General features: G+C 42.2%; 1 pseudogene across 1 annotated transcript in view; it reads right to left on the bottom strand.

Moving 5' to 3' along the window:
• Positions 1 to 3190: 3190 nt before the first annotated feature.
• Positions 3191 to 14883, bottom strand: part of LOC132710887 (uncharacterized) — a 38555-nt pseudogene continuing 26862 nt past the window's right edge. Inside the window, exon 4 of the transcript XR_015731720.1 lies at positions 3191 to 7476. The product of XR_015731720.1 is annotated as an uncharacterized LOC132710887 (transcript). The remainder of the gene's footprint in view (positions 7477 to 14883) is intronic.

Genomic DNA, 14883 nt, shown 5'->3' on the forward strand with positions numbered 1-14883 from the left:
TGAATTCTGAAGGAAGAACAAAGAGGAAGTTAAAATAGCAACAAATTTACAACTGGATTTAAATTTGAATTTGAGAAAGCAAGAAAAGAAGAAGAAAATTGAAAGAAAATATTTGATATGTGGATTTAAAATACTTTTGCAAATTGGACACTTTGTGTCTCTGAAAATTGTGGATTGGAGAGAGACATCTACTGGTGAAAGGAAAGCACTACAATGAATAGCTTGAAAATTGTAAAAAAAATTCAATGGAGCCTTGGTGGCGCAGTGGACTAAAGTGCTGTTAAATTAGCACTTAAGCTGCCAGCTGCCTGCAATTACTGCAAGTTCAAATCTCACCAGGCTCAAGGTTGACTCAGCCTTCCATCCTTTTGAGATGGGTAAAATGAGGAACCGGATTGTGGGGGCAATAAGTTGACTTTGTATAAAAAAGAACACCCCTGGAAGGGGGGGGCGAAAGCCCTACTAACAGGTATATACAAAAGTATGAAGGCTATTGCTTAATGCATTGTAAACCGCCCTGAGTCTCCGGAGAAGGGCGGCATATAAATCGAACTAATAGATAAATAAATAAATAAAAATAAATAAAATAACTATAGTGAGCTTGGGCACTACAAGAGTTGTGAGAAAAACTAAGGAGTATTTGTTTTTACTCAAACTGTTTGGCCTCGACTGCTAAAGGAGGTGAAATACAAAAAACAGCTGGACATAAGTATATGGACTTAAATTTTAATTAAATACAAGCTAAAATATCAATATGTGTCAGGAATTAATTGAGATGGTTAAAAATATGTGTGAATCATTAAAGGTTAATAAAAAGTCAGAAATTTTGTTAGAACATAGTCAACAGGACAGAGATCATAAATGAGAAGCAAGAAAATAATATTGTAGGCAAAGAAAGTGGAAGTAAAAAGCTAAATGATTACACTGGGATTAACGGTGGCAAAAAAGGAAGGGATAGGAGGAAATATTTGCTAAAAAAGAAGCAAGCAAAGGGAAGAGAAGGAAATGGGAACAGATTAGACAAAAATGTGGGGCGAACTATGCGAGTAATAGACCTAAAAGTAAGAGAAAGAATTCAGAAGAAAAGATATAATAATTATAAAAAGAAGGAAAAGAAGAAGACGAAGACAAGAGAATGGGAGAAAGGGAGAAAAACATTAAGAAGTGGAATACTGGAGGGATCAAAAGAAAATGTTTAAAAGGGGAAGAATAGCAGAAAGAAGGAAGGGAAATAAGGTATATAATAATAGAGGTAAGGGGGCTGTATTAATATTAGTAATTGTGAAGATAACAAATAAAGATGACGATATATATTGTGTATTGTAAAATGAACAGTGGATGAAATATGAAGTGATAATTTGGTCCATTTATGAAAATAATTGAAATTAAGAGATAAACTTGAAATGTAAAAAAGTGTGAAGTAAGGTTAAGAAATTAGGATGTGAAAGGCGGATGGTAATATTGTTTATATACTATGTATTAAGAAGAGATTAAGATAAAATAAAGTAGAGGAAAAGAAAACCATGGCAGAAATTGAAATATGCAAATTGTATTTGGAGAAAATAAAAAAGTAGATTGGAACAGATTATAAAATATATATAATTGTAAGTTGTAAAAGATGTGACCTGGTCAATACTCTGTGCATAAAATATGTATGTAACAGGAAATTTTTAATAAAACTTGTTCACAAAAAGAAAAGAAAAGAAAAGAAAAGAAAAATGTCAAGGAAACAAGGCAGTGATTTAGGTTCAACACTCTTCATACGTTACATAAATGACATTTGTGATCATATTAAAAGCAACTGCGTTATCTTCGCTGATGATGTTAAACTATTCAACACCACCGACAATGCAACTACCCTTCAAAAAAACCTTGACTATGTGTCAGATTGGTCTAACAAGTGGCAACTTCAAATCTCAACCTATAAATGCTCTGCCTTGCACATTGGCAAAAAACAAACAAACCATAAAATACAAATTAAATGGACATGGAAAAGAAAAATGTCAAGGAAACAATTGGTCCATTGTTGGGAGAAAGTGGCAAGAAGGTGACAAGCAACAGGGAGAAAGCAGTACTACTTAACTCGTTTTTTGCATCTGTCTTTACACGAAAGGAAAAAACAGTCCAACCTATCAAAAACAGATTAGGAACACAAGTTAAAGTAGGGGAAAAAATGGTAAGTGAACACCTGTCTACCCTAAACGAGTTCAAATACCAGGACCGGATGGATTATACCCCAAGGTTCTGAAGGAACAGGCAGACGAGATCTCAGAACCACTGAACTATCTTTCAGAGATCCTGGAGCACAGGATTTTCCAGCCAGAAGACTGGAAAAGAGCTGATGTAGTTCCCATCTTCAAAAAAGGAAAAAAAAAATAGATCCAAGAAACTATCAGCCTGACCTCAATACCAGGGAAGATTCTGGAAAAGATAATCAAGCAATGAATCAGCGAACACCTAGAAGCAAACAAAGTGATAACCAAAAGGCAACATGGGTTTGTCAAAAACAGATCATGCCAGACTAATCTTATTGCATTCTTTGACAAAGTGACAAAATTAGTGGACCAGAGGAATACTGTCGATATAATTTACTTGGACTTCAGTAAGGCATTTGATAAAGTAGACCATAACCTACTACTAGATAAAGTAGAAAAATGTGGGTTAGACAGCATCACCACCAGATGGATTCGTAACTGGCTGACCAACCGCATTCAACGTGTAGTCCTCAATGGAACTGCATCTACATGAAGGGAAGTATGCAGTGGAGTACCCCAAGGCTCTGTTTTAGGCCCAGTACTCTTCAACATCTTCATCAGTGACGAGGGGATAGATGGGGAGCCTACAATCAACAAGTCTCAGTCTCTCTTTCTCTTTTTCCCTCCTTCCCTCCCTCTCTCTCCGTCTATCTCTCTCTCTCTCTCCCTCCCTCCACTATTTGATTCCCTCCGGAGAAATTAAGATTTCAAGTACAACTAAAATTTAGCTCTCAGGTACATTCAGAGACTTTTACCTGTTATATCAAAGGAAAGAAAAGTGTGCTACAAAAGCAAATGGGGGTGGGGAAGAGAAACCAGGACATGGAATGCTTGATGGGTACAGAGATAAGACTGGCTCCTGAGGCATCTTCTGCAGGATCACCGTCAACCCTGGCAGTGCCCTGAGATAGCTTGCTGAATTAACAAGACAACAGTAAAGAAATACGTTTATCTGAAATTTAAATCATAGGGCACATAACAAGAAAATGTGTCAGGGAGAATACATACCTTTGTTATGACCTATCACCACTTAGTTTCAATGTGAGGAATTTCAATCACTCACAACTTGACTTCTCCCTGGTGGCACTGGATTTTTTTAACAGCACAACTAATAGGAATCATGGGAGTGTAATTAAGTAGCCACTGGAGGGCCATCACATCCTTATTACTGAACTACAGTTTTTACCAAAACCCCTGAATCTGTCTTCCTTCCTATCATCCTTCCTTCCCTTCCTCAGTCTCTGTCTGTCTCTGTCTGTCCGGGGGGGGGGGGGGGGGAGGGAAGGAACCCCTGAACTGGTGCTAGATGATGAGAATCTGACATCCAGAGGCTGATGAGCCGCACACTGATGATCAGCTGGTCGGCAGAGACCCAAAGACCACCTGGCTGGTGGGAAGGCAGGGCATCACAAGACAGGCAGCCTGTAGTATCTGCAGGACAAGTGACTGACATCTGGGAGGTGAAAACGAGCCGACGCTTCTGTTGTCAGGGGAGAGTGGGGCAGGGTCACATTGTGGATCCACGTCATAATGGGCTCCAGGAGGAGGAGACCCTGTCTTCCCCATTGTGAAACACGCCCTCCCCTGCCCACCCTCCCCCTCGCCCTTACCTTTGCGGTTTGCATACCCCCGCGGGCTGGAAGATAAGGGCGATGGCTAGAGGACGGGCGATGCAGGTGACACAGCCAGCCACGCAAGGAATGGCTGATAGGGATGGGGCTAAGGGCAGGGCGGAATCCCACAACTGCATGGGCCCAATACATTGCTTCAGCAGACCGTAGCCATCCCACAGGCTGTACTTTGAGGATCTGTGTACTAAAAGGTCAGGTCCTGTCCTTAGATTTTGGGTGGGGAAATGTAAATTTTAATCCCATCATTGGCATTCTAGGTGTTTTGTTTGTGAATAGGCTGGCCTACATTTCTTAATGGTCACAAAATATCCATCTCTAAAAACTTCAGGCATCTGCTGGAAACTGTTGTGGCTGTTTTCTGCCTTTGCTAGTATTTTTTTCTCCATTTCTCCTTTGGGAAAATATAATATTCTGCCTCTTTTTAATATTCTCCAAAATATTTCATTCTTTGGGTGGAGGGGTGTGTCTGTCGTGATTACGCCATACAATACACTCACACTTTTTGATCTAACTTTAAAGCAAGGGGAGGATGTTAATTGATGAAATGATCCCAAGAGCTTCAGCGGCATTAAAGGACAGGGTTCCGGTTGGAGGCTTTTAAGAAGAGACTGGACAGTCTCTTGTCTGAAATGGAATAGGGTCTCCTGTCTTGATCGGTGGGTTGGACTAGACCACCTCTAAGGTCGCTTCCAACTCTGATACTGCAATTCAGCCCAAAAATTCACTGTTGCTAAGTGAGACATCTGTTAAGTGAGTTTTGTCCCATTTTACAACTTTTCTTGCCACAGTTGTTAAGTGAATCACTGAAGTTGTTAAATTAGTCACACGGTTGTTAATTGAATCTGGCTTCCCTGTTGACTTTGTTGGTCAGAAGGTGCAAAAAGAGGATCACATGAGTCTGGGACACTGCAACCATCATACTCATGGGTGTTTTGCTAAGCACCTGAATTTTGAACATGTGACCATGGGGTTGCTGCAGTGGTTGTGTGAAAAACAGTCAAGCGAATCACAATGAAGCCACCCTCATATGAAGGAGAACCAGTTTTAAAGCATGTACCACAAATGGAATAAAATCTGGGGAGAGAAGGAAAATGTAGCAACTGACATGTTTCAATCAAATTGCTTCTTTTGGCTTTTGAACCATGAAGGTCACCTGCAGGGCAGAACAGCCTTTATATCTGAAATTTTACATTGCTTTTCTCACTGCCCTAAACTCCCCCAATATATTTGCTATTCATATGGTTTCTTCCACTTGCGTGCCTCATTCTTGACACAATCTGAACAGACATGCTTGGTGCACTGAATTTCTGGAACTGTTATCGTGTTTCCCCAAAAATAAGACCCTGTCTTATATTTTTTTGAATCCTGAAATAAGTGCTTGGATTTATTGCCATGCGCTTGAAAGCACAATTGGACTTATTATCAGGGGATGTCTTATTTTGGGGAAAGCAGGGTAGAAAAAGAAGAATATTGAAAAAAAGCCCTCATGTCTCTTCTCTGCTTGTTTTTTCCTTATATGAAGAAGCACAATCTCTTTAACTATAGTCTCAGTGCTCCAATCCCCAAGAGATGCTGGCTGGAGAATTCTGAGGCTGAAAATCTTGGGGGCCCCCAGGGAGAAAAAGGCTGGGACTCCTGGCACATAGCATTTCTATCATCCACCATCACAAAAATGCAAAGAACACTCCCAAAAAGTTTTTTACATAATAGCCAAATTTTTACAAAAATAAATATCCAGCAACTTCTTATGCTGAAAGCAAGATAGCCATTATCAAAGTAATATGTTCCAACTTTTTCTTTCCTCTGCTGCATCTAATACCATTGCATATTTGCCTACAAAAAATCAGGCAAATTCTATTTAATTTAATCAATTTAAATAGTCAATATCTCAGCTGGACTTACAATGGGACACTAGAAATGACATTCAAACGGTTTCTCTCCTGTGTGAATCCTCTGGTGTTTCACCAGGCTGGAATTGTGACTGAAACATTTACCACAATCAGGACACTCAAAGGGTGGCCGATGAGGTTAGAATGCTGACGGAAACTTTTCCCACAGTCAGCACATTTAAAGGGTTTTTCTGCTGTGAATCCTCTGGTGTTGAACCAGGCTGGAATTCTGACTGAAACTTTTACAACAATCAGAACATTCAAACGGTTTCTCTCCTGTGTGAATCCTCTGGTGTCGAACCAGGTTGAAATTCTGACTGAAACTTTTCCCACAGTCAGGACATTCAAAGGGTTTTTCTCCTGTGTGAATTCTCTGGTGTTGAACCAGGCTGAAATTGTGACTGAAACTTTTACCACAATCGGAACATTCAAACGGTTTCTCTCCTGTGTGAATCCTCTGGTGTCGAACCAGGTTGAAATTCTGACTGAAACTTTTCCCACAGTCAGGACATTTAAAGGGTTTTTCTCCTGTGTGAATACTCTGGTGTTTCACCAGGTTGAAATTCTGACTGAAACTTTTCCCACAGTCAGGACATTCAAAGGGTTTTTCTCCTGTGTGAATACTCTGGTGTTTCACCAGGGTGGAAATCGTACTGAAACTTTTCCCACAGTCAGGACATTCAAAGGGTTTTTCTCCTGTGTGAATCCTCTGGTGTTGAACCAGGCTGGAATTCTGACTGAAACTTTTACCACAATCAGAACATTCAAACGTTTTTTCTCCTGTGTGAATCCTCTGGTGTTGAACCAGGGTGGAATTCGTACTGAAACTTTTCCCACAGTCAGGACATTCAAAGGGTTTTTCTCCTGTGTGAATCCTCTGGTGTTGAACCAGGCTGGAATTCTGACGGAAACTTTTCCCACAGTCAGGACATTCAAAGGGTTTTTCTCCTGTGTGAATCCTCTGGTGTTGAACCAGGGTGGAATTTGTACCGAAACTTTTACCACAATCAGAACATTCAAACGTTTTTTCTCCTGTATGAATCCTCTGGTGTTGAACCAGGTTCCAATTCTGACTGAAACTTTTTCCACAGTCAGGACATTCAAAGGGTTTTTCTCCTGTATGAGTCCTCTGGTGTTTCACCAGGTTGGAATTCTGACGGAAACTTTTCCCACAGTCAGGACATTCAAAGGGTTTTTCTCCTGTGTGAATCCTCTGGTGTATCACAAGGCTAGAATTGTGACTGAAACTTTTCCCACAGTCAGGACATTCAAAGGGTTTTTCTCCTGTGTGAGTCCTCTGGTGTTTCACCAGGCTGTAATTCTCACTGAAACTTTTACCACAATCAGGACACTCAAAGGGTTTATCTCCTGTGTGAATACTCTGGTGTTTCACCAGGCTGGAATTCTGACTGAAACCTTTACCACAATCAGGACACTCAAAGGGTTTATCTCCTGTGTGAGTCCTCTGGTGGCAGATGAGGCTGGAATGCTGACGGAAACTTTTCCCACAGTCAGGACATTCAAAGGGTTTTTCTCCTGTGTGAATACTCTGGTGTTTCACCAGGTTGGAATTCTGACGGAAACTTTTCCCACAGTCAGGACATTCAAAGTGTTTTTCTCCCGTGTGAATCCTCTGGTGTTTCACCAGGCTGGAATTGTGACTGAAACTTTTACCACAATCAGGACACTCAAAGGGTTTCTCTTCTGTGTGAGTCCTATGGTGTCTAACCAGGTTTTGCCACATTTAGAGTATTATATGGTTCTTCTCCAGTCGGGATCCTCTCAGGCATAATCAGCTGTGATTTGCAAGTTGTATCTTTCCCACAACAGGCACATCTATGGAGCTTTTCCACAACTCATATTCCTTTGGAGGTCCAAAATATGGATGGTTCCTTGTTTAGCAGTGTTTTTATTCAAGCCGTTTTCTTCCTCCCAGAGTGGGCCTGCAACTCTGTCTGCTCTACGTGGTTTTCCAATTGACCTTTTCCTCCCCAGTAACTTCCAGATATTTCCCTCTTTTGCCCAATGGAAAAATAATCTGCCTTGACTTTTCATGTAATGTATGCTTGAATTTCACACTCTGCTTTTCCCAGCTAGAAATCTCTTCCTGATTTTCTCTCGTTTTCCTCTCACTTGCTGAGGAAGATTAAGAATTGTGTGGCTCTCTGAAGGAAATGGAAGATATATTGATTTTTGGACTGACCTGCTTTGGTCTTCAATGTTGCTTGTTATCCTCAGTTGTCCAGAGTGCTCATTGCCATCTTCTTTGTCTATAAGATTCAAATAAAAATGTATTTTTAATTGTGCACGAAATGGCTGCAGAAGATGAGAAAAAAAGAAAAACTTTTACATTACAATGAAAAAGCAAACATGCCACAATACTCAAAGAAGCTCTTATACTGTATCAATCATGATTCATTTGACACATGGAAGACTACCCAGATCCAAGTTCGAATATCCATTCAATGATGAAATTCCCTTGTTGACTGGGCCAATCACAAATTCTTAGCAATGCAAAGTGTTGTTTTCACATACAGTCAAGTGAAAAAGAAAGTACATTCGCTTTCATTGAATTTTATGAATTTACTTATCAGATGACGTAGAACAACCAGCAAAAACAGGAACAAAATTGTTGGCTAAAATAGAAGAGTATGGAAGAGTGGCCGGACTAAAAATTAATAAACAAAAAACAAAGGCATTAACGAAGAACCTTACAAAGCTACAGGAAAAAGAATTGGAAGATAAATTAGGAATACAAATAGTAAAAAAAGTAAAATATTTAAGAATTTGGCTTTCCAACAAAGGGTCAACACTTAGGGAGGATAATTATAATAAATTGGCAAAACAGATAAAAAAAGACCTAGAAATATGGAGTAAGGTACAGCTATCATTTCTAGGAAGGATTGCATCCATTGAAATGAATGTATTACCTAGAATACTATATTTATTCCAAGTAATTCCGATAAACCCAGGAAAATATTTTTTCAAAGACTTCAATAAAATGATTACAGACTATATTTCGCAAGGGAAGAAGGCAAGAATCAAATAAAACATCTCCAGGACATACAAGGGAAAGGTGGATTAGGACTACCAGATTGGCAAACATACTATAAAGCGACATCACTAATTTGGATAAGAAATTGGATAGAATTTAAAAACAAAAGGATATTAACATTAAGAGGGTTTTGACCTACAAAGAGGCTGGCACGCATTCTTATGGGAGGGATGAGATAAACATCATGGATATTTTCAAAGCCACATTATTAGAGGACCTTTGCTTAAAACGTGGCAAGAGATCAAAAAAATGCATTATTTATTTATGTATTGGACTTGTATGCTGCCCTTCTCCCGAAGGACTCAGGGCGACTCACAACACTAAGAACAGAAAATACAAAAGTTAAAAGACAAATTCAAGCAGAATATCCAATAAATAAGGTTAAACGTGGGAATACAAATTCAAATGTAAGATTTAGGAATTTTAAAAGCTACAAAATCAGTTTAGAGTCAACCCAGGCCCGCCCGTTGGAAGAGCCAGGTCTTCAAGGCCCGACGGAAGGTTCGGAGGTCGGGGATTATCCGGAGCTCCAGGGGTAACATATTCCAGAGGGTAGGGGCTCCCACAGAGAAGGCTCTCCCCCTAGGGGTCACCAGTCGACATTGTCTAGCCGAATGTACCCTAAGAAGGCCATCTCTGTGGAAACAGACCGGGCGATGGAAGGCTACCGGTGGCAGGAAGAAAAAGTGCAGAGGAGAGCAACCAGGATGCTTAGGGGACTGGAGATTAAAACATATGAAGAATGGTTACAGGAACTGGGCATGGCTAGTCTAGTGAAGAGAAGGACCAGGAGAGATATAATAGCAGTCTTCCAATATTTGAGGGGCTGCTACAGAGAGGAGGGGGTCAAGCTATTTTCCAAAGCTCCAAGGAGAGATTCAACCTAGAAATAAGGAGGAACTTTCTAACAGTGAAAACAATCAACCAATGGAACAGCTTGCCTTTGGAAGTTGTGGGAGCTTCATCACTTGAGACTTTCAAGAAAAGGTTGGACTGCCATTTGTCAGAAATGGTGTAGGGTCTCCTGCTTGAGTGAGGGGGGGGTTGGATTAGATGACCTATAAAGTCCCTTCCAACTCTCTTAATCTGTTAAAAAGATTATTCATAAGTGGGAAACATTCAAGACAGTTGCCAATCTTCCCAGGACTCGACATCCAAGAAAATTCACCCCAAGGCCAGACCATGCAATGGCCAGAGAAATTACTAAAAAAACAAAGAGTTATATCTCAGACTCTACCGGCTTCAGTTAGCATGTTAAATGTTAAGATTCATAACAGTGCAATTAGAAAAAGACTGGACAAATATGGTTTGTTTGGAAGGGTTGTGAGGAGAAACCCTCTTCTCTCTAAAAAGGTCATAGCAGCATGGCTGAGGTTTGCAAAGTTGCATCTGAACAAATCACATGACTTTTGGAACACTGTCCTTTGCACAGACCAGACCAAAGTGGACTTGGTTGGCCGTAATGCAGTGACACGTTTGACGAAAACCAAACACAGCATATCAGCACAAGTAGCTCATATAAACCATCATGCACGGTGGTGGAGGGGTGATGATTTGGGTTTGTTTTGCAGCCACAGGACCTGGACACTTTACACTCTTTGAATTGACCATGAACTCATCTATATACCAAAGTATTCTAGAGTCAAAAGTGATGTCATCTGTCCAATAGCTAAAGCTTGGCTGACATAGGATTAAACAACAGGACAATGGATGCAAAACACATCAGCAAATCTACAACAGAATGGCTGGAAAAGAAAAGAATCAAGGTGTTGCAATGGCAGTCAAAGTCCAGACCTCAACCCGATTGGCGGGACTTCAAGAGAGTTGTGCATGAAACACACCCACAAACCACAATAAACTGAAGCAATGTTGTAAAGAAGAGAGGGTCAAAATTCCTCCACAACACTGCAAGAGATTGATAGTCATACAGAAAAGAATTACTTCTAGTTGTTGTTGCTAAAGGTGGTTCTACAAATTATTAAATCATACTTTTTTTTACACATGACTTCTCTGTTTTGGCTTTCTTTTTATAAAATAAAAGATGACCTGATGTAATATGTCATGTGTTGTTGTTCCTTTGTGATTGTATTAACCTACCTCTAAGAACTTCTAAGGACCAATTGATTTTTACTACGTCCCGATATATAAAATCATAGAAATCAAGGAAATGTTGAGATGGTAAGGACGAAGTTCAGTCCGCAACAGTCTCCTGAGGCCATGGAAACGTACACAGGAAACCAGTAGCCTGTCTGTTAGGCAGGTGACCAAAATCACAGAAGGCATGCTTGACTATTTTTATAATTTTTATAATTTCTATATTTCTATACTTTATCTGTCGTGTCTCAGCTGCCTCTTATGTAATGAAGCAAAAGCAAAGAAATGTATAAATATCTGCCTTTCACTATGTTCAGGGTTCCTTCCTTCTTAGGAGGGACCCATCTTTATTCAGCTGAAGAAATGCTTATCAATAACTTCTTGATAAGAAGTTGGCTTATCAATAAACACACTTGAACTCTTTTATTTTATTGAGCCACACCTGACAATCTGCATGACACTAACTTGACAGATGTGGGGGCTTTAAATGACCAAATGATGCCTAAAGCCTCTGCAAGATTTGAAGCACCAGTTATGCCCATGGAAGCCATGAACTCCAAGTAAAGGCAGAAAATACTTTCCACAATCCCTTTGGTGACATCCCAATTGAAGTAGTCCTCACTTACCGACTGCAATTGTGTCACTAAGCATTTTATTTCCAGCTCCTTTCTCCTGGCTTGGAACCGGACCGGATTTTTCTTCCTACAATTTGTTTAGATTTTAACATGTATGTATTATTTTCTGTCTCTAAGCCGCCCACAGTTATGTCATGGTAAGGTTGGTGGCCAATACATTTTATATCTGTTCCGTCCAGAACAAATGGCTGTCCAGTCTCCCCTCAAAACCCTCCAGGGACGGAGCAGCCACAACCTCTGGAGGGAAGCCATTCCCAAAGAACCAACCTCCACCTGAAAGAGGCTTTTTCAAGCTTCCCACCAGCAGAAATTGCAGCCCCCAGTTTCCCAGCCTGCAGCACCAGTGGACTTCCATTTGGGGAGGGAAGGAACCTGCAGCAGCCGCAGCTGAGAGGCTTCAGCCCAGTTGCTTCTCCGCTTCCAGGCCGTGGAGGGAACCGAACAGCCCGACTTGCTCCCGGACTCTCCTCCCACCTGCAGCCCTCAACTCACCTGCCAGCTGCTGCTTCGACCACGGAAACAGCAGAAAAGCCGCTCTGCACACCAACTTCCTCCCATGAGCCATCCGGAAGAGGAAGTTCCTCTGCGCTTCTCCTCTCCTCCCATCCTTTCTAGCAATGCAGTACTCAATGGTTTAAAAACTCCTTTTTTAAGCGCAATCACGGATGGCCCCACTGTATTGATGGCTTTCTAAGCACAGACGTTGCCTGACCGCCATCTAGCGACAGGAGGTGGTAAAACACGCCTGTCCAGTCTCCTCCAAGGCTTTTGGAAGATGTTTTCCATTCCTAGCAGCGGACCTTTGCAACTGAGCCAAGTGAAAAAGTGAAACGTGACGCTACTTAGCTTCGTATTTGGTGCCTTTGGGTCAGTCTTGATGCCTGGCCTTGCAGTTTCCTAGGCAAAGGTTTTGGAAGTGGTTCCCTCCTTTTCCCTTTTCCTGCTTCCTAGGCCTCCGTACTTATTTATTAATTCATTATTTATTAATTCAATTTATATGTCTCCCCTCTCCGAAGACTCAGGGTGGCTCACAATACACTTAAAATTATTATAAAAAACATTTAAAAATTAAAAACATTAAAACTCATTCACACCATTCATGGCCGGATCTCGCCAGATCGTAAGAGGGAGATCAACGGCCCCAGGCCTGCCGGAAAAGCCAGGTCTTCACCGCTTTTTGGAAGGCCAATAGGGTGGGAATGGTCCGGACCTCAGGAGGTAACTGGTTCCAGAGAGCTGGGGCATCCACAGAGAAGGCCCTCCCCCGCGGGACCACCAGCCGGCATTGTTTAGCTGACGGGACCCGGAGACCAACTCTGTGGGATCTTACCGGTCGCTGGGAGCTATGCGATAGAAGGCGGTCTCGAAGATAACCTGGCCCTGAGCCATGTAGGGCTTTAAAGGTAATAACCAACATCTTGAATTGTGACCGGAGACCAATAGGGAGCCAGTGCAGCTTGCGGAGAATTGGTGTAATGTGGGTGTACCTAGATCCACCCACGACAGCTCGCACGGCTCCGTTCTGGACCAACTGTAGTCTCCGAACACCTTTCAAGGGTAGCCCCATGTAGAGCGTGTTGCAATAATCTAACCGTGAGGTGACAAAGGCATGAGTGACCGTGAGGAGAGCCTCCTGATCCAAGTAGGGTTGCAATTGGTGCACCAGGCGAACCTGTGGAAAGGTCCCCCTAGCCACAGCTGTCAGATGTTGCTCTAATCTTAGCTGTGAGTCTAGGAGGACACCAAAATTGTGAACCCATTCTGAGGGGGACAATTTCTCCCCCCACCCAGAACCATGTGGGGAACCACTTCCCTCCATGTGGGGATAGCTCCATTGAGGATTACACATTGAGTACAATTTGTCAAGCAGTTAGAAACTCACTTTGTGGTTGTGCTGCCTATCCCACGTTCTTCTAGCTTGGCAAGAAGTAGGTTGTGATCTACTTTATCAAATGCTTTACTGAAATCTAAGTATACTATATCTATAGCATTTTTCTGGTTCATTAATTTAGCCACTTTGTCAAAAAATGAAATAAAGTTTGGCATGATCTGTTTTTGATCAACCCATGTTGGCTACTGGTTATAACTTGTTTGCTTCTAGGTGTTCACAGATTTGTTGCCTGGATGTTTTCCAAGATGTTACCAGGTATTAATGTCAGGCTGATCTGTCTGTAATTTCCTGGATGTGTTTATTTTACCTGTTTTGAAGATGGGAACCACATCGGCTCTTTTCCAGTCCTCAGTTACAGGTAATCCTGAATTTACAACCACAACTGAGTCCAAAATTTATGTTGTAAAGTGAGGAATTTGTTAAGTGAGTTTTGCCCCATTGTACTAGTTTTCTTCCCTCATTTGTTAAGTGAATCCTTCCTATTGTTAAATTAGTAATATGGTTATAGCACAGTCATTAAGTGAATCTGATTTCCCAATTGACTTTGCTTATCAGTAGGTCACAAAAGAGGATCACATGACTCTGGAACACTGCAACAGTCATAAATGTGAATCAATTGCCGAGCATCCGAATGTAAATGACATGACCATGGGGATGCTACCGTGTTTTCCCGAAAATAAGACCCTGTCTTATATTTGTTTGAACCCTGAAATAAGGGCTTGGCCTTGTTTTTTGGGGGGGTCTTATTATTTTCAGGGTGCAGGAGGCCCTGGGCGGCCTGAGCACAGCTCAGGGGGTTAGGGTTAGGGTTAGCGTGCCACCATCAAACCCCTCTCCCCTTCTGCAGGTGTGTGGGGAATATGAGCAGCCTGAAGGCGCCAAGCCGCGCGAGCACCTGTCTCGCCTTGCTCGCGCGAATCCCAGGCCTCACCACATCGATGTGGTTGACTCTCCATGCGGGGCTGCGGCTCCCTTTGTCCATCATCGCCTCTCTGCCCTGGCTGCCTGCAAAGCAGGGGTTTCCAGCCGGAGTTTGGAAGCTGCAGAGGCGGAGTTTGGAGGAGAGAAAGAAAGACTTCTGCTGCTTTCTTTGTGCACAGCCAGCAGAAGCAACAGAAGTCTTTCTTTCTCTCCCACAAATTCCGCTTCTGCAGCTTCCAAACCCCAGCCAGGGCAGCGGCTGCTCTGGGAGTGTGCTTCCCGCTCTATGGTGATAGTCACTGGAGGCCTCCCCTTTCCCCCTGCTCCAATTGCCCTGTGGTCCCTCCACCCAAGCGGTGACTGATTGGAGTGGCCGTGAGCAAGCCCAGGAAGCCCCTCTGCCTTGGGAGTCACCGGACAGGAAGGCGACCAGGCCAGACTCTTCCTGAGGAGGGGAGCCTCGCGGGACCCTTGCCCACCCTCCCTTCTTCCTGCAGGCCCTGCTTACTCTT

This window comes from Pantherophis guttatus, chromosome 2 (assembly GCF_059756535.1).
Source record: "Pantherophis guttatus breed Tessera chromosome 2, ASM5975653v1, whole genome shotgun sequence".
Taxonomy (NCBI): Eukaryota; Metazoa; Chordata; class Lepidosauria; order Squamata; family Colubridae; genus Pantherophis; species Pantherophis guttatus.